The following is a 25504-nucleotide window of genomic DNA, read 5'->3' as shown; positions in this document are numbered from 1 at the left end:
CCAAGTGCCCATTGGGTTTTCTATATAGACTATCATGTCATCTGTGAGGAGTGGAAATATGACTTTTTTCTTATCAATTTGGATCTCTTTTATTTCTTTGTGTTGTCTAATTACTGAGGCTAGGACTTCCAGTACTATGTTAAATAGCAATGGTGAGAGTGGACATCCCTGCTTGTTCCTGACCTGATATCTCAAGTTTCTTAATTGCTTTGAAAATGTAGTTATTTAAAAAAAAACTCACTTTTCACTTATTCATGTTTTCTGGTATAGATATTTGTTTCTTATAAAATAAGTCAGCCATGATGTGATAATACAATACATTTTCTACAGTTATACTGTGTGTTTGAAAGTTGCTAAAGAGTAGATCTTAAAGATTCTCATCATGAAAAAATAACAATGTATGGCAACTAATGTTAACTAGACTCATTGTGGTGATCATTTTGCAATATTTCCAAATATTTAATCATTACATTGTATGCCTGAAACTAATATAATGTTTTAGATCTATTCTATTGCCATCAAAAAATATTTTTCATTAGCCATAACAACTAGATAGAAAGTTTAAATTTATTCAGTAGATTTAATGCATGTTTAAATACTATTTTGATTCATAATTTCTCTTTACTACATTTTTGTCAGGTATCTACATGTTCTAGAAGGGAAATTTTTTGGAAGTGGCCACTTCTTCAGAATAGTCCCACACCATCAGACCTCTGAAGCAAGGGGAAGGAGAAGAGAAAAAAGTGCAAAACACAAGGTTCATCTGGTAAGTTTTACATGAACTATTTCAAGCTGGAAAGTACAAGAATGTGGATTTTTTGACCCAAAAAGTCTAAGTCTTGCTGTGAAAAGAAGTAGTTGGTTCTCCCACCACAGTTTTTTCCCAGGGGGATGGTCAGGGAAGTCTTGATTGGGAAGTATGTTTGTTTACCTATCAGGCATTGACTTCTAGGTACTCAGTTATTTCTAGTTATTTTCTGTTCCAGTTTATCTTTTGTTTTTAGGAAAAGCAAGTTGATTGCTGGGTCTACCATTGTTGGTCTCAGTTGGGAAATGTTAGGCTGTTGGACTTGCTTGACTTACTGGATCTGAGTAGTACACTCTTATATCTTTTGCTCCTTGGTTGCTGGTCACCATTACAAGGATGTTTTCCCTGTGTGCACATTCTGGTTGCTGCTTTAGTTTTTCTTAAGCCAATTATATCATTATAATTGAGATCTGTGTACTTGTCCTCCAAATCTTGGACATATACTTCATACTGTTTCCATCTTAGAAATAAATCATCTCATACCATAATTTTGAAGTCAGTTAAACCTTTATAAGAAGAAGTTCTTTGTTGGTCAGCAAGAATCCTCTCCAGACGGAGGCCCCACCAGTGCCAGCTACATAGGCCAAAGGCAGCAATGGCTGCTTGCAACCCATGCCACCAGACCGTGCTACTCTGGGCCCCCCCTAACTCCTCCTTCTGCTACAGCCCCTCCACTCCTCTTTCTATGTCAGATTTCTTTTTAGTGTCTTTAAAACAACATTAATTTTCCCCTGAAAAATAAATGTTCTAATTATATGTAGATGGATCTTACTAACACTGGGTGATGTGAATGAAGACACTGTTAGAAAAAAACAAAAAAGACAGTCCACAATTGTGAACCAGATAATACTATTTCAATTAGATCAATTTTGACAAATTTTATTTGACCCTATGATACTGATGTTCAGTTATGTTAGCTAATTATGTGTGAGCAGTTGTGTATATATGCATGCATACTTACATATTCATATACATATACATATAGTAGTCATAATTTTATAACTGTAACTTGTAAAGTCATGGATGCTTAACTATTGCTCTATAAAGCAGGCAATATTCAAACACAATATTACAATTTTGAAATGTATACAAATTAAAGAATGTCAGAATTTCCTTGATAGATTATAATAACAAATAGATATATAGTACTGCTGTTTCTATAGTAACAGCATAGACTTAAGTAACCAAATACAGGGTAATTTGTTATTTTAATGTTCATACCCATCCACCCCCATTCACATACATGATAAAAGTTTGTTCTTTTAAAAAATATATTTATTTACTTATTTGAGAAAGTGAGCAAGTTGGGGGATGGGCAGAAGGGGAGGGAGAAAATCTTGAAATAGAGTCCCCACTGAGAAAGGAGCCTGACATGCAGCTGGATCCCAGCACTCTGAGATCATGACCCGAGCCAAAATCAAGAGTTGGCTGCTTAACTGACTGTACCACTCAGGCACCTCAAAAATTTGTTCTCTGTATAAACATTTTTGGTTATATCTCATTATCAAAAATAATTTTTAAAAAGCTTCACTATATTCCTCTAATATATCCAAATTAGGTACATCCTAAAAATTTTGAAATGATTGAGACATTGGTTCTCTGTTGATTATTCACTCTTGTTTATGTTATGGCTTCATTTTCATGAAATACTGTATTATAGACATATGATAGATAAATGTAAAGATATATTTTTCTAATTTTATATGCAGGCTAATTCTTATCATTAAGAAAATTGACTTGGATCTCTCAAATTCAGAGGTGAAAAGTTCTCAACATTACCATAATTGACATTTGGGACAAAACAATTCATTATGGGAGGTTGTCCTGTACAGTATAGGATGTTTAATAGCATCCCTGGTCTATATTCATTAAATGCCAGTAGTAACCACCACCACTCTCAGTTGAGACAAGCAATGAATGTATATAACTCAAGCAGTGTGTACCAAAGATATTTCCAGAGGTTGTCAAATATTCTCCAGGAGACAGATTGGCCCCTGTGGTGAACAGCTGATCTAATGTTTTAAAAATATTCATTACCAGCCAAGTGTATATTAAAGATGATCAGGAATAGATGGAATATTTAAGAATTTGAAGTATTTGAAAAATAAATATAACTATGATTAGTTTTCATGGATTCCTCTGATTATTTAAATCTTGGGTCTTGGGAAGCCTGGGTAGCTCAGCGGTTTAGTGCTGCCTTCATCCAGGGCATGTTCCTGGGGACTTGGAATCAAGTCTCACGTCCAGCTCTCTGCATGGAGCCTGCTTCTCTCTCTGCCTGTGTTTCTGCCTTTCTCTTTCTCTGGTCTCTCATGAATAAATAAATAAAATCTTAAAAAAAATTCTTGAGTCTTTAAAATATTTTAAAATATTTGACAAATCAGCTAATTTCTTTCTTAAAAAATAAGTCACTTAATAATATGTAATAAAAATCACACAATATATATGTTAGGAACTTTAAAAATGTCTATGACTTTATACCATGTACAACTTAATGAATTTGCTTGTCATGGTTTTATACATGTTGGTAGATTCCTGAGTCAATGATTGACAGTTTACTACTAATCAATAGTAGTAGCTACCAGAGTATTCATTTTATTTTTGTTAGGTCCCTGTGTCTCAATTTTTATGGGGAGACACAAAAAGAGCCAGATGATAACTGCACACTTAGGATGGATTATATTATGGGAAAGGAACTCTGTGTTTAGAGAGTTCAAATCTCTTCTAATTGGAAATTAATACACCTTCCTTTTGTTCCAGAAGTGACAATATTTCTATCTTCAAGGCCATTTGTTATGAAAATATCCTTGCTAAAATTCTGTAAGAGCAACAGCCAGTGCTTTGCTCACAATACATACAAAAACATCAGACCCAGGGAGAATTGTTTCTCAACAGGTACTACATACAGATAGATTATGTATAAATTCAAATTTAATTACTGCTAAATAAATATTGAAACAATTTGAAATCAAATATGTGTGACATATACTGACTTTATACCTGGACTAAAAATCTAAAACTTATATAAGATATATAACTGCTGGCCCCCATATTTGAGAGCTAGCCTGCCTAGAGTTAAATTTTAAATTACCTATTTACCAGTGATGTGACTCTTCTAAGGAAGAGGGTTTTTTGTTTTTTTGTTTGTTTGTTTGTTTGTTTAAGCTTCTATTTATTTATTCACGACAGACACAGAGAGAAAGAGAGAGGCAGAGACACAGGCAGAGGGAGAAGCTGGCTCCATGCAGGGAGCCCGACGTGGGACTGGATCCCGGGTCTCCAGGATCACACTCCGGGCTGAAGGTGGCGCTAAACCGCTGGGCCACTGGGGCTGCCCAAGTTTTCTTTTTTTAACTGACATCTTTCATCCTCAATTTCTTCTGTAAAAAAGAGAAAGATTCTGGTACTCATCACATCAACTGTTGCTAAAATTAAAAGTGGTGATTTACACAATGTATACTGCATAGAACAAAATAAAATCTTAATAAATGCTATTCATTGTCATTTCTTTTTCACTGTTTGAGTATATTCAGTGTTCAGGTCACTGGAGTAAGCATTGAAATGCAAAGATAAACAACATGATCCTTGTTCTCATGAAGAAGATGGCTTTTGGATGCAAGAAACAGTCACCAAAAGTTATTTATTTTATTTTATCTTTACCTATGGTAAAGATATGAAGAATATATTGCACTTTCTATTAAGCTGTACAACTTTGCATGTGATATAATTAAAGAAAATTATGAGCATATTTATAAATTAAGAGAGAATTTAATGGATATTTTTTATTTAGCCTGAAAAGTGAAATTTCCATATCTCAAGAAAAAGCACAAATAACCATATATTGTGTTATGGTGTTGTAGAGGTTGAATAGAAATTAAAATGCAATAATGTCATTGTTTTTTTTAAACCACTTAACTTAGACTTATGGTTAAGACACTCATTCTAAAAAAATTGATTATGGAGTATATCATTGCTGTATTTTAACACTTCAGCAGAATAAGAATGGTTCTAATATTTATATTCTTACTGTTTTCCTTAAAATAACAGTAAGTTATTTTCTCTCTACTTATAATTTCTAGAAAACTAAATTTATCTCAAATTGAGTCTTATATTAAATTTCTATTTCTCTGAATATATTTGTGACATTTCTGGGTTTATTGCAGGCTACCTGATTTTTTTTTTTAATCTCTAACGTCCTTAGCATTAATATTCCAAAATAGAGGTAAGTTTCATATTCTTAATATTTTCTAGTGTCGCTTCAGATTTTCTTTTTCTCTTTGCTAATTTGGCATACTTTTTCTTTTATTTGAATAATCTTCCATTTCCATGATTCAGTTTACATACCAACTCAGCAAAAATTCTCTTAGATCATCCTAATGAAAATTTAGCCCATATGAATTTGTGTAACATTCTTCCATCTTTCATCTATTATTTGTTTATCTGATCATTTTTTATTATTTATTTTTTAAAATTTTGGGGGGGGAGTTCAATTTGCCAGCATATAGCATAACACCCAGTGCTCTAACATTATACGGTCTCATTCATTTGGGGAATTGTTTATCTAATCAATATTTGCTACACATTAACTATGTGCCAAGCACTCTGCAATGTGCCTAAAGAGAGATTGATTAGGGTACCATCCCTTCCTCTCCATGAACATGAGGTTTTATAAATGAATATTGAGGGGTAATATTCCGTTGGGTTAACCATTATACTCTGGGTTTGGCTTAGGTGACAACCTTGGGATCATGAGATTGAGTCCTGCCTAGGGCTCCATACTCAGCAAGAAATCTGCTTAAGATCCCTTCTTCCTCTGCCCCTCTCACTGTCACTCTTTCTCTCTCTAAAATAAATAAATATTTTAAAAAGAAGTGAATACTGATATGCAAACTCACTTTCCTTTTATTTCATGACTATTTAGACTTTTAGCCATGTGCACAGGAGCACACAATGGTGAGGAATAAGCTTGTACTTGAAAATGATAGTACACAGCTAATGAGTAAAAAAGGGAATAAATTATAAGGAGAAGAGATGGAAGGAACATTTTAAAATCCTGGTACTTTTTATTGAAATCTTATGTTTGGTATGTTTGTAATACAGGTTATGTGTTAGGTAAAAAGTTGATGTAGTGTTTTGGAAATGTAGATATTAGATTAGGCTGGGTCCAAATATAGTTAGAAAACTCAGATCATGTGCTTTTTTCATGTTAGACTTCATTTACTTGGGTAATTTTAAGTAAAGGAGATTTTAAGTAAAGATGTAACAAAATTGCATTAATTTTGAAGGCATTTGACTCTGGCAGTAACATAGAAACTAGAAATGAGCAAATATCAGTTAATTAGAACTAGAATAACTCTGTTTGATGCTATACAGTACTGGGGCAAGAAAAGATGATAATTCCCTTCAAAATGCATTTCCCCAGTTTCTCCCAATGGCTATGCTTTGTCCTCCTACCCTTTTACTCTACCTCTTTGTGTAACAGAAACGATGGAGATCCTGAGGGTGTTTGAGAAACCTAAAGAATTCTATGTAACTGGAGTGAATGAGCAAGGGGAACAATGGAAAATAATGAAGTCAGGGAGTTAATATGAAATTAATAAAATGTTGTATAATTATATGCATTATATATTACAACATACACGCATGCAATTACCGAACTGAGACCAAGTATGCTGGTCATATTAAGAAATAGAAAGAGAATATCTCACCTATTAAAATGTTTGTTTTATATGTTATATATGTCACATAATTATATTGTATTATTTGCTTTTGGTATTCAGTAGTCTGGCTTATTAATTATTTTCACATTATTATCTTATAAATTCACATTCTCCCCTGTTGTGTAAGATACTGTGTATTGGTTCAACAGGCATTAGATTTACATGGAAAGATCTTTTACATTTTCTTTCTAAGTATCCGATTGATTTTTTTCATTCTAAGTTAATATCTGTAAGGCATACCATTCTACTTTTTATTTATTCTATCCATTATCTGTTTTTCTTACTTTTATTTATATACTTTGGGTACAAAGTACCAAAAGAACTGTATCCAGTTCTATTGCCCTCATTGCCATCTTTCATTCGTGGATTTTTAACAACCTTAAATGCTCACTTCCAGAACATATGATAAATCTTTTTCATATCTTCACTACTTGTCTATGTCATTCTTTGGAAGGGTTTCTAAGACCAATACTCCCAGAGGTTTTGCATTTTTATTGTCTTTTTTGTTCCCTTTATTCTAGAAAGACACTGTTGGTTGGTAGAAAAACTAGATATCCAAAAAGATCACTGCAATCCATTTTAGAATGAAATGTTCCTTTAAAGAATTATGAGTTCAATCAGATTTTCTTCCCCTTAAAAGCACTTGATCTTTTTATGTGGATGTCCAAAATATTTTTTATTATTATGAAATCCCAATAATTTCACTCTGATATGTCCCATTATTGAACATTTTGGATTTGGCTTCAATACCTAATGTGTGTGTGCTTTTTAAATATGTATATTTGAGCTTTCATTCAAGAAATTTCTCTTGAATGAATAATTTTCAATACCATTTTCTTCTATTGACTTAATAATTTTGGCAGAATTGTTTTTATTGTTTATCTCCTTTACTGTAACTCTCTAGAAACTTTTTGCCTCTTCTTTTTTTTTGGTATATTTTTTATTGGAATTTGATTTGTCAACATATAGTATAACACCCATTGCTCATCCCGTCAAGTGCCCCCCCAGTGCCCGTCACCCAGTCACCCTATCCCCCTGCCCACCACCCCTTCCACTACCCCTTGTTCGTTTCCCAGAGTTAGGAGTCTCTCATGTTCTGTCATTCTCACTGAAATTTCCCACTCATTTTCTCTCCTATCCCCCTTAATCTCTTTCACTATTTTTTATATCCCCCCCATATGAATGAAATATATAATGATTGTCCTTCTATTGATTTACTTCACTCAGCATAATACCCTCCAGTTCCATCCACATCAAAGCAAATGGTGGGTATTTGTCTTTTCTAATGTCTGAGGATTGTCCATTGTATAAATAGACCATATCTTCTTTCTCCACTCATCTTTTGATGGACACCGAGGCTCCTTCCAGTTTGGCTATTGTGGACTCTGCCAAATAGCCACAGTTTATAGCTGCAATAACATTGCTATAAACACTGGGGTGCAGGTGTCCCAACATTCCACTGCATCTGTATCATTAGGGTAAATCCCCAGCGGTGCAATTGCTGGGTCATAGGGCAGATCTATTTTTAACTCTTTGAGGACCCTCCACACAGTTTACCAGAGTGGCTGTACCAGTTCACATTCCCACCAATAGTGCAAGAGGGTTCCCATTTCTCCACATCCTCTCCAAAATTTATTGTTTCCTGTCTTGTTAATTTTCACCATTCTCAATGGTGTGAGGTGTTATCTCATTGTGGTTTTGTTTTGTTGTTGTTCTTGTTTTTTTTTGTTGTTGTTGTTATTTTACACAATATGAACATCAATATAATTACACTTGTAAAAAAAGAATTTATAACAAGGATGGACTGATTTTCAGATTTCCAAATCAGAGTTAACTGTACCTTTACACAGAATTGTCTCTGCATGAAGCCCAAAAGGGAACAGCATAAAAATGAGCATTTCTGTAGCCCCTTTATTTTTGCTGATCAACAGTTAGAAAAGCAGCTGCGGGTTTGTTACCTAAGGTCTGAGGCAGTAGAAGAGTGAAAGGTGTCATGAATTCACCTGTATCAACTTTATGCCTGAATATCAGCCAATTCTAGAGAAAGTGGAGTCTTAGGATGTTTGTTTTCAAAGTGCTGCTTGAAGGCCTTCGGGTCTGGCATCTGTGTCCTACAAACAGTCCAGGTATATATTAAGGCAGCTTTGGCAGAAGCCTTTTGATCATGTGCTTGTTTCCTCTTTTGTCCAGCTTGCTTTTGGGCATTTTTCTGCTGATATTGAATCTTCTGCTGTCCCCAAGCTATATCTGGGCCGTGGCAATCTTGCATCAGAGAGACCAGAGAGACTGTGCAGTGTGAGAGGGCTGGGGGAGGTGGCTGAGGGAGAGGAAGGGGGACCGCGCCCAGGACCACTTCAACCACTTCCACCCACCAAGGAAGGGACAGAGGAAACCACAACAGCACATGCCTTGTGCCCCCTGTCACCCTCATTGAGGTTTTGATTTGTATTTCCTTGATGGCAAGTGATGCGGAGCATTTTCTCATGTGTTTGTTGGCCATGTGTATGTCTTCTTTGGTGAAATTTCTGTTCGTGTCTTTTGCCCATTTCATGATTGGATTGTTTGTTTCTTTGCTGTTGAGTTGAATAAGTTCTTTATAGATCTTGGATACTAGCCCTTTATCTGATAGGTCATTTGCAAATATCTTCTCCCATTATGTAGGGGTTGTCTTTTAGTTTTGTTGATTGTTCCTTTTGCTGTGCAGGAGCTTCTTATCTTGAAAAAGTCCCAATAATTCATTTTTACTTTTGTTTACCTTGCCTTCATGGATGTATCTTGCAATAAGTTGCTGTAGCCAAGTTCAAAAAGGGTGTTGCCTATGTTCTCCTCTAGGATTTTGATGGAATCTTGTCTCTCATTTAGATCTTTCATCCATTTTCAGTTTATCTTTGTATATGGTATAAGAGAATGGTCTAGTTTCATTCTCCTGCATATGGCTGTCCAATTTTTCCAGCACCATTTATTGAAGATTTTGTCCTTTTTCCAGTGGAGAGTCTTTCCTGCTTTGTCGAATATTACTTGACCATAAATTTGAGCCTTCATTTCTGGGTTCTCTATTCTGTTCCATTGATCTATGTGTCTGTTTTTGTGCCAGTACCACACTGTCTTGATGATCACAGTTTTGTAGTACAACTTAAAATTAGGCATTGTGATGCCCCCAGCTCAGGTTTTCTTTTTCAATGTTCCCCTGGCTATTCGGGGTCTTTTCTGATTCCACACAAATCTTAAGATTATTTGTTCCAACTCTCTGAAGAAAGTCCATGGTATTTTGATAGGGATTGCATTAAATGTGTAAATTGCCCTGGGTAGCATTGACATTTTCACAATATTAATTCTGCCAATCCATGAGCATGGAATATTTTTCCATCTCTTTGTGTCTTCTTCAATTTCTTTCAGAAGTGTTCTGTAGTTTTTAGGGTATAGATCCTTTACCACTTTTTTGGTTAGGTGTATTCCTAGGTATCTTATGCTTTTGGGTGCAGTTGTAAATGGGATTGACTCTTCAATTTCTCTTTCGTCAGTCTCATTGTGAGTGTATAGAAATGCCACTGACTTCTGGGCATTGATTTTGTATCCTGCCACACTGCCAAATTGTTATATGAATTCTAGCAATCTTGGGGTTGAGTCTTTTGGGTTTTCTATGTACAATATCATGTCATCTGCGAAGAAGGAAAGTTTGACTTGTTCTTTGCCAATTCGAATGCCTTGTATTTCTTTTTGTTGCCTGATTGCTGAGGCTAGGACTTCTAGTACTACGTTGAATAGCAGTGGTGAGAGTGGACATCCCTGGCTTGTTCCTGATCTTAGGGGAAAGGCTCCCAGTGTTTCCCCACTGAGAATGATATTTGCTGTGGGCTTTTCGTAGATGGCTTTTAAGATGTCGAGGAATGTTCCCTTTATCCCTACACTCTGGAGAGTTTTGATCAGGAATGGATGCTGTATCTTGTCAAATGCTTTCTCTGCATCTACTGAGAGGATCTTATAGTTTTTTTTTTTCTCTTGTTGATATGATCTATCACGTTGATTGTTTTACAAGTGTTGAACCAACCTTGCATCCTGGGGATAAATCCCACTTGGTCATGGTGAATAATCTTTCTAATATAATGTTGGATCCTAGTGGCTAGTATCTTGCTGAGAATTTTTGCATCTGTGTTCATTAGGGATATTGGTCTATAATTCTCTTTTTTGGTGGAGTCTTTGTCTGGTTTTGGAATTAAGGTGATCCTGGCCTCAAAAAACGAGTTTGGAAGTATTCCATCCCTTTCTATCTTTTAGAACACCTTTAGTAGAATAGGTATCTTTTCTTCTATAAACGTTTGATAGAATTCCCGAGGAAGACCATCTGGCCCTGAACTTTTTGTCTTGGGAGTGTTTTGATGACTACTTCAATTTCCTCCCTGGTTATTGGCCTGTTCAGGTTTTCTATTTCTTCCTTTTCCCGTTTTGGTAATTTGTGGTTTTCCAGTAATGTGTCCATTTATTCTAGATTGCCTAATTTATTGGCATATAGATGCTCATCATACGTTTTAAAATTGTTTCCATTTCCTTGGTATTGTTTGTGATCTCTCATTTTTCATTCATGATTTCATTAATTTAGTCTTTTTTTTTTCCTTTTGAAATGGTTTAGCCTGAATATTTGAGTTTTTTTTCCAATTTTTTGAGAGAGGCTTGTATTGTGATGTATTTCTCTCTTAGTTCTGCTTTTGAGGTATCCCAAAGATTTTGAACGGTTGTATCTTCATTCTAATTAGTTTTCATGAATCTCTCTATTTCGTCTCTAATTTCTTGGTTGACCCATTTATCTTTTAGCAGGTTGCTCTTTAACCTCCATATGTTCGAGTTTCTTCCAAATTTCTTCTTGTGAATTGAGTTCTAGTTTCAAAGCATAGTGGTCTGAAAATATATAGGGTACAATCCAGTCATTTGGTATTGGTTGAGACCTGATTTGTGACAGTATGTGGTCTATTCTGGAGAAAGTTCCATGTGCACTTGAGAAGAATGTCCATTCAGTTGCATTTGGATGTAAAGTTCTGTAAATATCTGTGAAATACATCTGGTCCAGTGTATCATTTAAAGCTCTTGTTTCTTTGGTGATGTTGTGCTTAAAATATCTGTCATTTGCAGAAAGTGCCGCGTTTAAGTCTCCTACTATTACTGTATTATTATCTAAGTATGTCTTTACTTTGGTTATTAATTGATTGATATACTTGCAGTTCCCACAGTCGGGGCATAAATATTCATCATGATTGTTAGGTCTTCTTGTTGGAGAGACCCTTTAAGTATAATATAGTGTCCCTCTTCATCTCTTACTACAGTCTTTGGGATAAACTTTAATTTATCTGATATGAGGATTGCTACCCCAGCTTTCTTTTGAGGACCATTTGAATGGTAAATGGATCTCCAACCTTTTATTTTCAGGCTGTAAGTCTCCTTACATCTAAATATCATTGTTGATATTCTTGTAGACAGCAAACAGATGGGTCTTACTTTTTTATCCAGTCTGAAACCCTGTGTCTTTTGATGGAATATTTTAGGCATTCACATTCAGAGTTACTATTGAAAGATATGAATTTAGTTTCATCATAATACCTATTCAGTCCCTGCTTTTGTGGATTATTTCTTTGGGATTCCTCTTTCTTTTCCAGGGTCCCCCTTAATATTTCTTGCAGAGCTGGTTTGGTAGTCACATATTCTTTCAGTGTCTGCTTATCTTGAAGCTTTTTATCTCTCTTTATATTCTGAATGAAAGCCTTGGTGGATATAGTATTCTTGGCTGCATGTTCTTCTCATTTAGGACCCTGAATATATACTGTCAGCCCTTTCTGGCCTGCCAGGTCTCTGTGTAGAGGTCTGCTGTTAATCTCATATTTCTCCTCATATAATAGTTATCATATAATAACTCATATAAGTTATAAGTTAGGAATCTGTCCCCTTGCTTTAAAGATTTTCTCTTTATCTTTGGAATTTTCAAGTTTCACTTTTAAATGTCAAGGTGTTGAAAGATTTTTATTGCTTTTGGGAGGATGCTTCTCTATCTCCTGAATCTGAATGCCTGCCCCCCCCCCAAATTAGGGAAGTTCTCAGCTATGATTTGTTCAAATACACTTCTGGTCCTCTGTTCCTCTTGGTGCCCTCTGGAACCCCAATTAAATGTAGATTTTTCCTTCTGAGGCTGTCATTTATTTCTCTTAACCTTTCCTCATGGTCTTTTAATTGTTTTTCTCTTTTTTCCTCAGCTTCTTTCCTTGCCATCAACTTGTTTTATGTCATTCACTCTTTCTTCTACCTCATTAACCCTCGTCATTACGACTTCCAGTTTGGATTGCAACTCTTGTAATGATTTTTAATTTCATCCTGATTAGATCTGAATTCTGGAGTCATGAAGTCTCTTGAATCCTTTATGTTTGTTTGTTTTTGTTTTTGCTTTTTTTTTTTTTTTTTTTTCCAGAACCACCAGTAGCTTTATAATTGTGCTTCTGATTTGGCTTTCTGGCATCAAACTGTAATCCAAATTCTGTAACTCTGTGGCAGAGAGTACTGTTTCTGATTCTTTCTTTTGTGGTGAGTTCTTCCTTATTGTCCTTTTCCTCAGTGCAGAGTGGCTGTATGAGTGGGCTGTCAAGAACATCAACAATGACCTAAGTCAATTTCACCTGAGATGATTTTGAGGGGGCCTAGAGGGTGATCCTCCTGATTCTGAGTGTATTAAGTTCTGTATTTTAGAAGATGCTCAGTCCCAATTTACATAAACCAGAAATACTTGTAGAGAGGTTCAGCATTGACCACCAAAACATAAATGAGATAAAAAAGGAGGGCAGAATGGGAATGAGGAATATCACAGAGTTAACCAGCAAGGTATACCACCTGGTTCTGGGTGCATGCTGGTCATGTCTTAGAAGTTTTTAACTTCTGCCATTGTGGAACAAATTGAGGCAGAGAAAACAAAAAACACAAAACAAAACAAAAAAACATATCTTGTATGTTGAGTATTTTGAAGGGAATCTAGAAGTGGAAAATATATCTAAAACCTATCATTGTAGAAATATGAAAGTCAAAAAGGAAGAAACTTAAAAATGAAGAGGTGGTAAAATATTGTAGTTAAGGTGGAAAAAGAGTGAAGGGGTCGAATTTGAGCCAGGTGGCCATTCTTTTTTATCCCGGATACTCTGTACTAGAGACCAGCAATGCTGGGAGAGCGTTAGACATGGTCTCCCAGCCCCACACTCAAACAGTCCATGCTCGGTCTTTGAGCAGCTGCTGAAGCAAGGGCTGTGTGAGTCTCAGTGGGCCTCCCGTGCCCCTGACTAAGGGGCATATTACCTTGCTGGTGCATCTTCATGGTCCAGATCCTTATTGCTTCTCCTCGAAATTGTCCTTCACAGAAATAGGCACCTTTGATTTTACTAGCCTTTTCTCTCTTCCAAAAATTGAAAATCTACAGTCTGATATAAAAACGAGTTGTACTGGAAGAATGAAGAAGAATAGGAGGGGTATCCTCTGGTTCTATATACTGTAAATCCCTTGGCTTCCCCTGGAGCTTTCCAGTGCTGCTTGGTCAAGAACTTGCTCTTCCCCTGTCCTTCCAGCTGGTCTTCTGGGGGAAGGGCCTGCTGTGTTGACTCTCAGGTGTGTACACCTGGGGGAGCTGCCCCTCCCCACACCCCACTGGGTGCCAGGCTCAGTGGGAGCTGTTGACTCTGTGAGGCCCCTGTTCCCTGGCGGCCCCGCCCCTCCCAGGCACAGGGTGACACCACGAGGAACAACCCCACTGGCAGCGGCCAGCTCTCCAGCCCTGGAGTCAGCTCCCCCAGTAACCACCGCAGTCTCCCAGTCCGCCCTGACCTAGATGCTCCGGGGGCAGGGGCGCTGATCTGCACAGCTCGGGGCGCCCAGGGCAGGAGCGTCCTCGCTGTCCTGTGTCCTCCCGGCCTCCACCTGTCCCGGGGGGAGCGCAGGTTCCTGGGCTGTGTGCCCCGGCGCCCTGGGCTCCGGGGATTTCACTGCTGGAATCGGAATCCGGCTCCCCCCGGTGCGGCTCCTGAAGGCAGCAGGGTGCAGCCCCCTCCACCTGGAGCCCCCGCCTGACCCACCGGCTTCTCCCCGAGGCCCCGCCAGGTACGTGCTCCAGCCCTTTACCGAGATCCGCCTGCGGTGTGCGGTGGGCTCTCCCCCAGGTGCACCTCCTCTGTTAGTGACCCCGGGAAACTTGGGGGCTTCACTGCCCCTCCTGCAGTTCTGCCCGAGTTCCCTGCTAAGCGCCCTTCCATCCGGGAAGAATCCAAAGAATCCAGGGCAGATTTTTAAAGTTCCCGCTTCTCTGCGATTGGGCTCTCCTGTCTGGAGGCTCTCACTGCCCCACCTTAGCCCGGCTCCTCGTGGGGCCCCTCCCTCACTGGATTCTTTTTATTTTATTTTATTTATTTTATTTTATTTTATTTTATTTTATTTTATTTTATTTATTTTAATTATTTTGTTTTATTTTATTTTATTTTATTTTATTTTATTTTATTTTATTTTATCCTCCTACCTTGTTAGAAGCACAAACTCTTCTCTCTGTAGCGTTCCCCTGTTCTCTCTTTAAATCTCAGGTTGGATTCATAGGTTTTCAGGATGATTTGACAGTTATCTAGGTAAGTGGGTGGGGCCGGGCAAGGTGAGGACCCTCCTCATCTGCCTTCTTGCCCGCCTCCCTTTTTGCCTCTTCTTTGTGTTTCTGTATCATCAGTTTAGCTCATCATTTTTTTATTGTGTTTTCTTTTATGTCAGTTCACTCCTGCACACCTTTGAGTGTAGTCTTTTTCTTTTTCTTTTTTTTTTTTTTTGAATGTAGTCTTTTCTAAACGATTTTTTCTATTTTATTTCTAAGTTCTGTCAGCTTTCTTGTAACACTGTGGTATAGTTTAATCATCTAATTTTTAAACATTTAACATATTATGCTCATAGGAACCACTTTATCATTTTCTTAATTTGTTATTACTCACTTTGAAATATTTTTGCTCTCCTCACCTTCCTCAACACTGTTTTTCGTGTGTGTGATTACCTTTTGGATTGTTACTTCATTGATTTTCACCTTTTCTTACAAAATATGTATATAGGTGGATTGATAATCTCTCTTACAAATTTTTTTTTGGTTAAGAGAGTTGACTTTTCCTAAACCATTAGGAGGAACTTTCCACATACAGCAAAGTGATAGAGCAGATTAGTTTCTGCAGTCTAATAACTGATATCCAGACCATGAGTTATCAAAAAAAAATTTTTTTTTGTGGTCACACCTCTATCCCTCACAGATAAGTCAATTCAGAAGTGCTTCTTTGCATCTTTTTGTACCTTTCAGAGCTCTACAAATCTGTTCCTTAAAGTAGTTATCTTGTTTATGAAGTATTTTGCTGCTATACTACTTTCTGAACTTGGCTTTCTTTAAACCTGTCTTCATGTTTGAACCACTCTATATTTGGGAGTCCCAGAATTTACCCCCAGCACTTCTACCTCCCTGCAGAGTTTGGGAGTAAACTTCTATTACATGGAAAGGAAATTCCTTTTGCACTTTTCAATTATTGAAACCTGTAAGGATTTTGAATTTTGTCAGTTTTCTCAGATTTGCTCACCTACTTGCTACTCAGCCTAATGCCTCTTGTCTGGGATGTAAAATTTTTTGGCAATATCTTCATTTTTAGATTTGTTGGATCCTTCAGGATCATACTTTCCCACTATAACTTCTACTGAAAAGCTGCTGATCCTGGCCACCTTTACCTATGTTTGGGGCATGATGGGGATTCCTTGTTACCTAGCATATTTGAAGATGCCATGTGTGGGTTGTTTCCTCTCTCCCTTCCGTTCAATCTTTCTGTTGAGTATATTAAAAATATCAAAATAATAATGCTTTACTATATTCTTATAAATGGGAGTCTTCAATGCTGGTAGAAGACAAGGGATTATACGAGGAGCCTAGTAACCAAACACAGGTAGAAAAGAGGTCCATGAGAAACTAATACTTGTAGGGATTGCCAAGTGAAAAGAACAGAGCAGAAAGCAGTATGAGAAGAGAATTTGGCAGTTTGAAAACCAAATTTTAAAATGTTTCAACAAAGAGAGAATGCTGCTGATGGGTAAAGTAATGTAAAAAGTAACGTGAGACAGAACTGCTTTATATCAATATAGTAAAATGTCTCTGTAAAAGTTTTAAAATAGTGAATACAAATAGATTTCGAATAGATGATAATAGATGATGTCGCTTTGGTCAATACTGCAGAGACTCTCCTCAAGAGGACACAGTCTCTCTCTCTCTCTCTCTCTCTCTCTCTCTCTCTCTCTTTAAATTACTTATTTATTTACTTATTTTTAAAGATTTATTTATTTATGATAGACACACACACACAGAGAGACAGAGGCAGAGGCAGAGGCAGAGACACACAGGCAGAGGGAGAAGCAGGCTCCATGCCAGGGGCCCGATGCAGGACTCGATCCCGGGACTCCAGGATCATGCCCTGGGCCAAAGGCAAGCGCCAAACTGCTGAGCCACCCAGGGATCCCCTCTCTCTCTTTTTTAAATCTTTCTTTCTTTCTTTCCAGAATTAATTATTGCAATTATTTTTTCTTTTTAAATATCTATTTATTTTCAATATAGCTATATAAGTAACTGGAAAAAATGCAGTGTATCCAAATTTCACAAGTCACATACTCAAGCTCATTGAATAGCAAATCTTAATGTCTTGGATTTTCTTTCCTGACACTTACCACTTATAAGTATTTGATTTTTGTGTAGGCAAATATATGTTCTCTGCCCTACCTTGTAGAACATAAGCAAGTTGTGGGAAAGAGCCACGTCTGTCTGTTTTTTTAAAGTTTATCATAGAGCCAGTTTTTGTTGAATGAATGAATACATAATGAAAACTAAAATAATTATCCAAATTTTATCTTTTCTTTTTAGTCCTTTAAATCCAGAATGAGTTTTTCTTTGGGAAGAGAGGGGATCTATTTTTATATGTATAAATCATTTAGACCACAGTGCACTTTTAGTCCTTCTCCATCAATGTATATTAACACCATTCTCTTAAAAATAAATTCTACTTTTTTATTGTTAGGTCACTGCCTATATTTGATAGTTCTGAACACTTTGTGCTTGGTAAGAGTTGTTGATGGATTCTTCAATCTACGGTTTCTAACTAAACGAGGAAGTATAATGAAGTAACACAATGCATTGCATTTTCTAGTTGTCAGTGTGTGGAATTATGTGCTCCTTCTAATGATGCTATGTTGAGGAAATGGAATGTAAAGTATCATTTTGAGCCTGTAAACGTGGCATGTCCCATAATGAAAGAGAAAAAGTGGCAGTTGTTCAGAGATATGTTGGTGGAACCTTACTGCAGAATTGTAACAAAGAATATTGAGGGTAAGCTAGAGGATATTTTAAGCTCTGCTTTCATCTTTTTTATTTGTTTCTTCTCCAGTTCTATGTTTTAATTAAAAGAGTAAATTGAAACAGCCTGAATCTTTTAGCACCAATGTTCTCTAGGGATGTTACACAGCCAATTGGGTTAAGAATCAGGCATCTGCAATGTAATTTTTAGCCAACTAGTCAATGACTAGCACTCTGGCCCTGGATAAATCTCGTAATCCCTTTGTAACAGTTTCAATACTGGCAAAATGTATGAATAAGTTTGTCAGCTCACAGTTACACTCACTAGGAATAAAATGACTCTAATATTTATGACTAAGGGCTACTGAATTCACTCCAAACCCAATACTACAGAGGAAAAAAAAAAGGTGATAGATTTTAATGATTTACTTCAAATCATGATGCAAGGAATTTTATTAATATTTGAGAGGACAATGAAATATTTAATAAAACATAATGAACATGCAATATCTAGTTTGCACAGGCTTATGTATATATGCCAAATAGATTATTCATCTAAGTAGACCATTTCACTGACATTTTTCACTTTCATTTACTGATTCCTATGTAAATAGTGAGATTAATAATTTCAAATATAAATGTGGCATATAATATCAGATTGGATCTTGATTTAGACAGCTATGGCTTCCATAAAATTGAGTTACAGACACATTTCTGTTTAATGAACTCAAGGGTTCAAAACAACCAAAACTAACAATTAAAAAGAAACTATGAAAATAAAGCAGATACTGTAATAGAAAAAAGCAACAAAGTATTCCTGCCAATTCCTTATTCTAATGGAGCTGCACATGCAACATCCAGGCAATCAGACTTTATATTTTCAAGATAATCTGCACATATGAATTTCCATTTAATATCCTTATGTAATAACACCTTCAACTGACTACACCTATACCATCATTCCTGAGTGAATTCTCTTAAATTATAGATGCCTGATATTAACACTATGAAACTGGTATTAGAGAAGAACATGGAACGGTCTTTATTCCTTCATCTCCTTTCCAAATATTTCAAATTATTTTAAATTACTCACTCATTTCTTTTTCTTAGAAAACATTGTGTGCACGTGTGTGTATGTGTGTGTGTGTGTTAATGAGTAATAAAATTGTATTTCAACGAGAAGACTATATTGAGTTTAACTATCTAGAATTCTTAGAATTCCTATAGGACTAAAGAAGAAAACAATTTTTTTTTTATATTTTTTTTTAATTTTTATTTATTTATGATAGTCACAGAGAGATAGAGAGAGGCAGAGACACAGGCAGAGGGAGAAGCAGGCTCCATGCACCGGGAGCCTGACGTGGGATTCGATCCCAGGTCTCCAGGATCGCGCCCTGGGCCAAAGGCAGGCGCCAAACCGCTGCGCCACCCAGGGATCCCCAAGAAGAAAACAATTAAAGCAAAGTAGTACAGGCATTATGGAATGAAGGAAGGAAGGAAGGAAGGAAGGAAGGAAGACAGGAAGGAAGGAAGGAAGGAAGGAAGGAAGGGGAAAGAGGAAGAATGAAAGCAAGGGAAAAAAGAAAGAAGATAGTGGAAGGGAGAGTAGGGGGAAAATGGTATCATGATCCCTATCAAAAGGCATTTGAATTTATATCTTTAAACATGTTGGGTTGTTTAAGTGATTGCTAATTTGGAATCATTCTCTTTGAGACAAAATGTGCTTGCAAGTGAATAGTGAAGGGAAAGATGAAGTATTGATTCATTGTAAGTCAGAGGTTATAGCCAACTGTGAGGTATTTTTACTTTTTGATTTAAACTTTTTGGCTCTTTAGTTTGACAACATGGACTCCAGGCCTCCACCTGGAGACCACTGCATATGCCAACTCTGCACCATTTGAAAGGCTATTCACATTTATCATGAATTAAGTTGGGCTCATCCTTCAGGTACTTTTTGATGCCACACTATTAATTACACTTTCTTTGCATCCACAAGTTCAGGTAAGGCATCATACTTTTGTGATTCCATTCAACATCATACTTTTAAAAAATATTTATTTATTTATTTATTTATTTATTTATTTATTTATGAGAGGGAGAGAGAAAGTATGCACATAAGTTGAGGGAGAGGCAAAGGGCAAGGGAGAAGCAGACAGAGCCCGACATGGGTCTTGTTATCACAACCCTGAGATCATGACCCGAGCCAAAATCAAGAATCAGATTTCTAACCCACTGAGCCACCCAGGTGCCCTGTAAGCATCGTACTTTTATGCAATGTCAGTTATCAATGCAATATCCATGTCTTTGGTGTCATTTACTTGTTTTTTCTCCTATTCAATTGCTAGCTAAATGCTAAAGCTATAAAATAAGAATAATGATAATTTGCTTATATAAAACTTCCATTATGCCAAGCACAGTCCTTCATACAAATTATAATCCTAAATTCTTTACATTAATTTAATCCTCACATTGATCTTTGAAGGTATGTGATATTACCTTCTGTTCATCATTAGAGAGAAGAAACCAAATAGAGATTAAAGAATATCCCCAGGGCATCTAGTAAGTGATTAAGCCCAGGTTCTCACACAGAAAAACTGATAACAAAGACTTTCATCTAAACCATTTTAAGATTTTGTATCACTAGCCCTGAATTATATATAGTATGGATGTCTGTCATATAACATGCACTCAGCAAATACTGCTTAAAAATGGTTGTTCTAGTATTTCCAAAACTATATAGAAAATAAATTTGCATTTTCAGGTATTTTAATTTTATTTGCTCTTCTAGTGTTATGCTATCACAATTTTTTTAAAAGATTTTATTTATTTATTCATGAGACACACACACACACAAAGAGAGAGAGGGAGAGAGAGAGAGAGGCAGAGACACAGGCAGAGGAAGAAGCAGGCTCCATGCAGGGAGCCCAATGCGGGACTTGATCCCAGGACTCCAGGATCATGCCCCAGGCTGAAGGCAGGCGCTAAACCGCTGAGCCACCCAGGGATCCCATTTTATCACAAATTAACAGCATCATCTCCCCCTTAAATGAATGTGTATGAGGCTTCTGTTCTGTGTATCTTGCTAATTATTTAAACTAGAAGGCGAGGCAAAGAATACCAAAACAGCATGGTATATAAAGGAGTATTCTGTAGAATTATGTATATGATGATCTTCCTTGAAAAGGAAGAAAAATTAGAATATGTTTAAAGTCCATTCATCCATCTACAAATGCATAAATCTATTATAAATATTAGCTGAATTCTCATTATAAGCCAGAAACTGTTTTAGACTTTTGTGGTATAAAGGTGTGGTATAAAGGTGAGTAGTAAAGCAAGTAGACTAGTGATACAAATAAGCATAAACAAAATAAGAAGATATGCATGTAATTCCAAACCCTGACAATGTTCTGAAGGGGAAATTACAGAACTAACACAATGTATATCCAGAGATCCCACTCTAGTTTGTGAGACCAGGGAAGCTACTAAGTCTGGAAGAAGCAAGAGTAACTGACCAGAGCCTGTCAATGAACTTGGAGAAAAGATTGAAATCATATCACCTAGGGCCTCACAGGCAGTGCTGTTTTGTTCTTTCTTCTAAGAAAATACAGAAGAGAAATAATGAATTTTTAATCAGGGGATGGCATAGTGAAACTGATATTTTGAAAGGTCTATTCTTGATCCATTGTGGAGAACTAAGATTGAACTAAGATTCAGCATCCACTTATTGCCATTCTGGAGTGAGAGATTATATGAAAGCTAAGTTTACTGAAATTTTACTATTAGGCACATATAAAACATATAAGTCTACTTAGTCCTCCAATCACTCTCTTATTAATTTTATTTTTATAGAGAAGGAAACTAAAGCTAAGAGGTTATATAGCTTGGCAAAGGTCAATTTAGATAGCATGCAGTTTTCTGTCTTAAAGCACCTTAGGGAGGTGTCAGTTAAAATAGAAAGAAGGAATCACTTAACGGCTATCTAGGAGACAAGACATGCTGTTCTTAGTGGTGGACTGATTTTGGGAAGGTCAGAGTGGTAAGAGTAGGAAGAAGCGTAGGGATGACACCGAGGTTTCTTACTTGTGAACTAGATGTGGATGGTCCTGTTCGCTGGGATAAGAAAGAGAAAATAATCTTACAGAGGAGATCAAAGTTTCAGCTTTTGACATGGTGTTTTAGATGATTCTGGGATGTTCAAGATGACGTACCAATGAATCGGATATCAGATCTGTGACGAAGGAGGTAGCAAGTATTTGGGGGCTCTAAGTACTGATAGCAGATGTTGAAAAGGGTAACCAATGGCAGAAGCATTACTCCCCTGAAGACAAGAATATCCACAAAAGTGAAACTGGACCTACATTTTTAGAAGTTCCAAGATTTAACGGGAGAGTTATATGTTCTAGAAGAAGCCTGAGGGGAAGTGGCCATGGCTGTAAAGAAAGCTCAGGGAATTATGGATGGGAGTGTTTCAATTTGAAGAAATTATCAAATGTGTAGAATGATGACATAAAGTTATCCAATAAATCAATCTTTAAATTTTAATTAATAGAGGTAATTGCTGATCTTAATGAGGGCTCATTCAATGTACTGATAGAAATAGAGGCAAAGAAAATTGAGGAGGGTTAGATGAGGAAACTGAATCAGAAAATGGGGATCATTTAGGCTGTTAAGAGGATAGCCACAATAGTAGTAAGACAGAAAATGGGTTCGAAAGATTAAAAAAAAAACAAAGCCAAAACAAATAAAGACTTGCATTTAAATTCTACAAAAGAAAGATGAAGAAGCAAAGGTAAAATTAAAGACAGAGGAAAGAGGTGGGAGAGTCAATAATATGCAAGTCATTATAGGACCACAGAAAACATGATTGTGCTTAAGAAGAGAGATGCTTCCTCAAACGACACTAAATAACAATCAGCTTATATTTAAATAGAATTACTAAAAGAGAATATAAAATTAATTAAAGAGAAATTATAACATTCAGTGTAATTACATTATAAGGGTGCTTTGTTTTCTAAATATAAGTAAACCCTATAGCATAACCAAGATAACATATTTGAACACATACTAAGGAGTACTGCAGTACACTTGTAGAATTACCCTTGGAAAGGTACAGAAGACTAGCCTAGAAGGAAGGGTGAGGAACCCATTGTTTAATGGAGAAAAAAAATGAGACTTTGTAGTGTGAGTTCAGATAGCAGAAATTTTGTTGAATATATCTAATTTTTCTAATTCACATTTTAAGACCAAATTCAAACTTCATTAATTTCTAGCAAGGAAGGCAAACAAACTACCTGGAAATCAATGTATTTAAGCAGTCATGATTCTTTTTTTTTTTTAATATTTTATTTATTTATTCATGAGAATACACAGAGAGGAGAAAAAGAGAGGCAGAGACACAGGCAGAGGGAGAAGCAGGCCCTATGCAGGGAGCCTGACAGGGGACTCTATCCCAGGTCTCCAGGATCAGGCCCTGGGCTGAAGGTGGCGCTAAACCGCTGAGACACCCGGGCTGCCCAGCAGTCCTGATACTTGACCTAAAGAAATTAGCAATAACTTCCATCCAGACCTATATGATATACAGACTTCAAAAATTTCTTTTTTGGGCCTTGTATAGCAGAAAGGGGAGTGTGCTATTAATATCATATATTTTCCTATGCTTGGTTTGTTTATGTGCCTTTTGAATATTTATTTAGCTATTGGCCTATAATACTCCTATCTATGTACTAGACTCATTTCTAATTGAAAGCCTTGTATTGAGTAGTCTACTTGGTTGATCTATGAAGATAGGCTATGAAGAATTTGCACATGAGTCCTTTGACTTGTGTTGTTTAAAAATCCATTTGGGAAAAATGTAGTGTAGTAAGAGTGGTGCTAAAACCTGTTCAAACACTATTTAGGACACTAAAATTAGAAGACACATATTTTTACAGGATAAAGGCAAATGCAAAGGGGGTAGGAGTTTTTAAGTATTACATATATACTTAAAATAAAGCAGGTTTATGATAACATTAATAAAGCAGAAGCACAAGATGTTCTTATATGATGAACACAATTAATACTAGATACAACCCTACCAAACTAGACTTTTTTGCAATCAACAAAACTTTTGGAATCTGATGACATTGCAATGGATAAGTTAATAAACTGTTTTAAAGGTGATATTTAGCTTTAAATATATTTTTAAAAATATATAAATGCACATTTTCACCAATTTTTTATAAGCAAACAATTCCACTAAATATATGTTGCATTATAGTAGTTCTCTGGCAAAGTTCTTGAAAAAAAAAATCAAAATTGCATCTTCTCCTATTTTCAACTTAAAAAAAATTCTTCATACATAATCAAGAACTTAAAAATCCGTGTGAAATAATATGTGCATAGAATTATTATAGTTTAATTATCTATTAAATACCTGGCATTTATTGCTAATTTGAAAGTCTTTTTAAAGTTTTTCAAAATACTTCAACAATGATTTTATATAAACACACTCTTTTCCAAATATAGTTAAGATAATATTTAATAAAATAGCTTTAAAATATTTAATTAATCTACTACCACAGGTAAAACTAACAAACATTTGAGAGCAGACATTTAGCCAATGTACACCTAAGCTAACAGTTTTAGAAGACAGCATGAAGTAGCCCACCATATGTGAGTGAGTCTTTGCAGTTCATAAATGTCACTCTGTATGTTTAAACAAGGGGCAAGAGTGCTTTAATCCAGTAGTCAGATAAGTGGAGGTTTATTCTTCCACACATTAATATCACACTTTTTTCTTTTTCTTTTTTTGGTGTTGATTCTTATAAGTTCTTTATATATTTTGGATACTGACCCCTTATTAGGTATATCCAATTAAAACATGGGCAGAGGATCTGAATAGACATTTATCCAAAGAAGACATACAGATGACCAACAGACACATGAAAAGATGCTCAACATCAATAATATCAGGGAAATGAAAATCAAATTTAAGAAATAAAACAAATGAGCAAAGGGTAAAAGAGAGAGAGAGAGAAAGAGAGAGAGACGCAAACCAAAAAAGACTCAACTATAGAGAACAAACTGATGGTTACCAGAGGGGAGGTAGGTGGAGGGGATAGGTAAAATAGGTAATGAGGATTAAAGAGTGCATTTGCTGTAATGAGCACTGGTTATTATGTGAAAGTGTCAAATCACTATATAATACACCCAAAACTAATATTACGCTGTATGTTATTTACTTGAATTTAAATAAAAACTTAAACACACACACACACACACACACACAAAAGAAAAAAACACATAATAAGCTACCAACTCACTCCTGTCAAAAAGGCTAAAAATCAAAAAGACAAGAAATACCAGGTTTTGGCAAGTTTGTGGAGAAAAAGGAATGCTTGTATACTCCTGATGGGAATATTTGGTATAGCAACTATGGAAAAGAGTATGGAGGCTTCTCAAAAAATTAGAGTAGAAATACCATATCATCCAATAATTTCAGTATTACCCAAAGAAAACAAAAGCAGTAATTTGAAAGGATATGTGTACCCCAATGTTTATCACAGCATTATTTACAATAGCCAACATATGGAAGTCCCCTGATAGATGAATGGATAAAGATGATGTGGTATGTGGTATAAA

At 36.1% G+C, this 25504-nt stretch overlaps 2 pseudogenes; both read right to left on the bottom strand.

Moving 5' to 3' along the window:
- Positions 1 to 652: 652 nt before the first annotated feature.
- On the bottom strand, positions 653 to 1422 carry LOC112907829 (pre-mRNA-splicing regulator WTAP-like; annotated as a pseudogene).
- Positions 1423 to 8542: 7120 nt separating this feature from the next.
- On the bottom strand, positions 8543 to 8959 carry LOC112907827 (zinc finger protein 706 pseudogene; annotated as a pseudogene).
- Between the last annotated feature and the right edge of the window lie 16545 nt (positions 8960 to 25504).

Source organism: Vulpes vulpes, chromosome 6, assembly GCF_048418805.1.
Source record: "Vulpes vulpes isolate BD-2025 chromosome 6, VulVul3, whole genome shotgun sequence".
Lineage (NCBI taxonomy): Eukaryota > Metazoa > Chordata > Mammalia > Carnivora > Canidae > Vulpes > Vulpes vulpes.
Note: the sequence above shows the minus strand (reverse complement) of the source record. Positions and strands in the feature narration are given on the sequence as shown.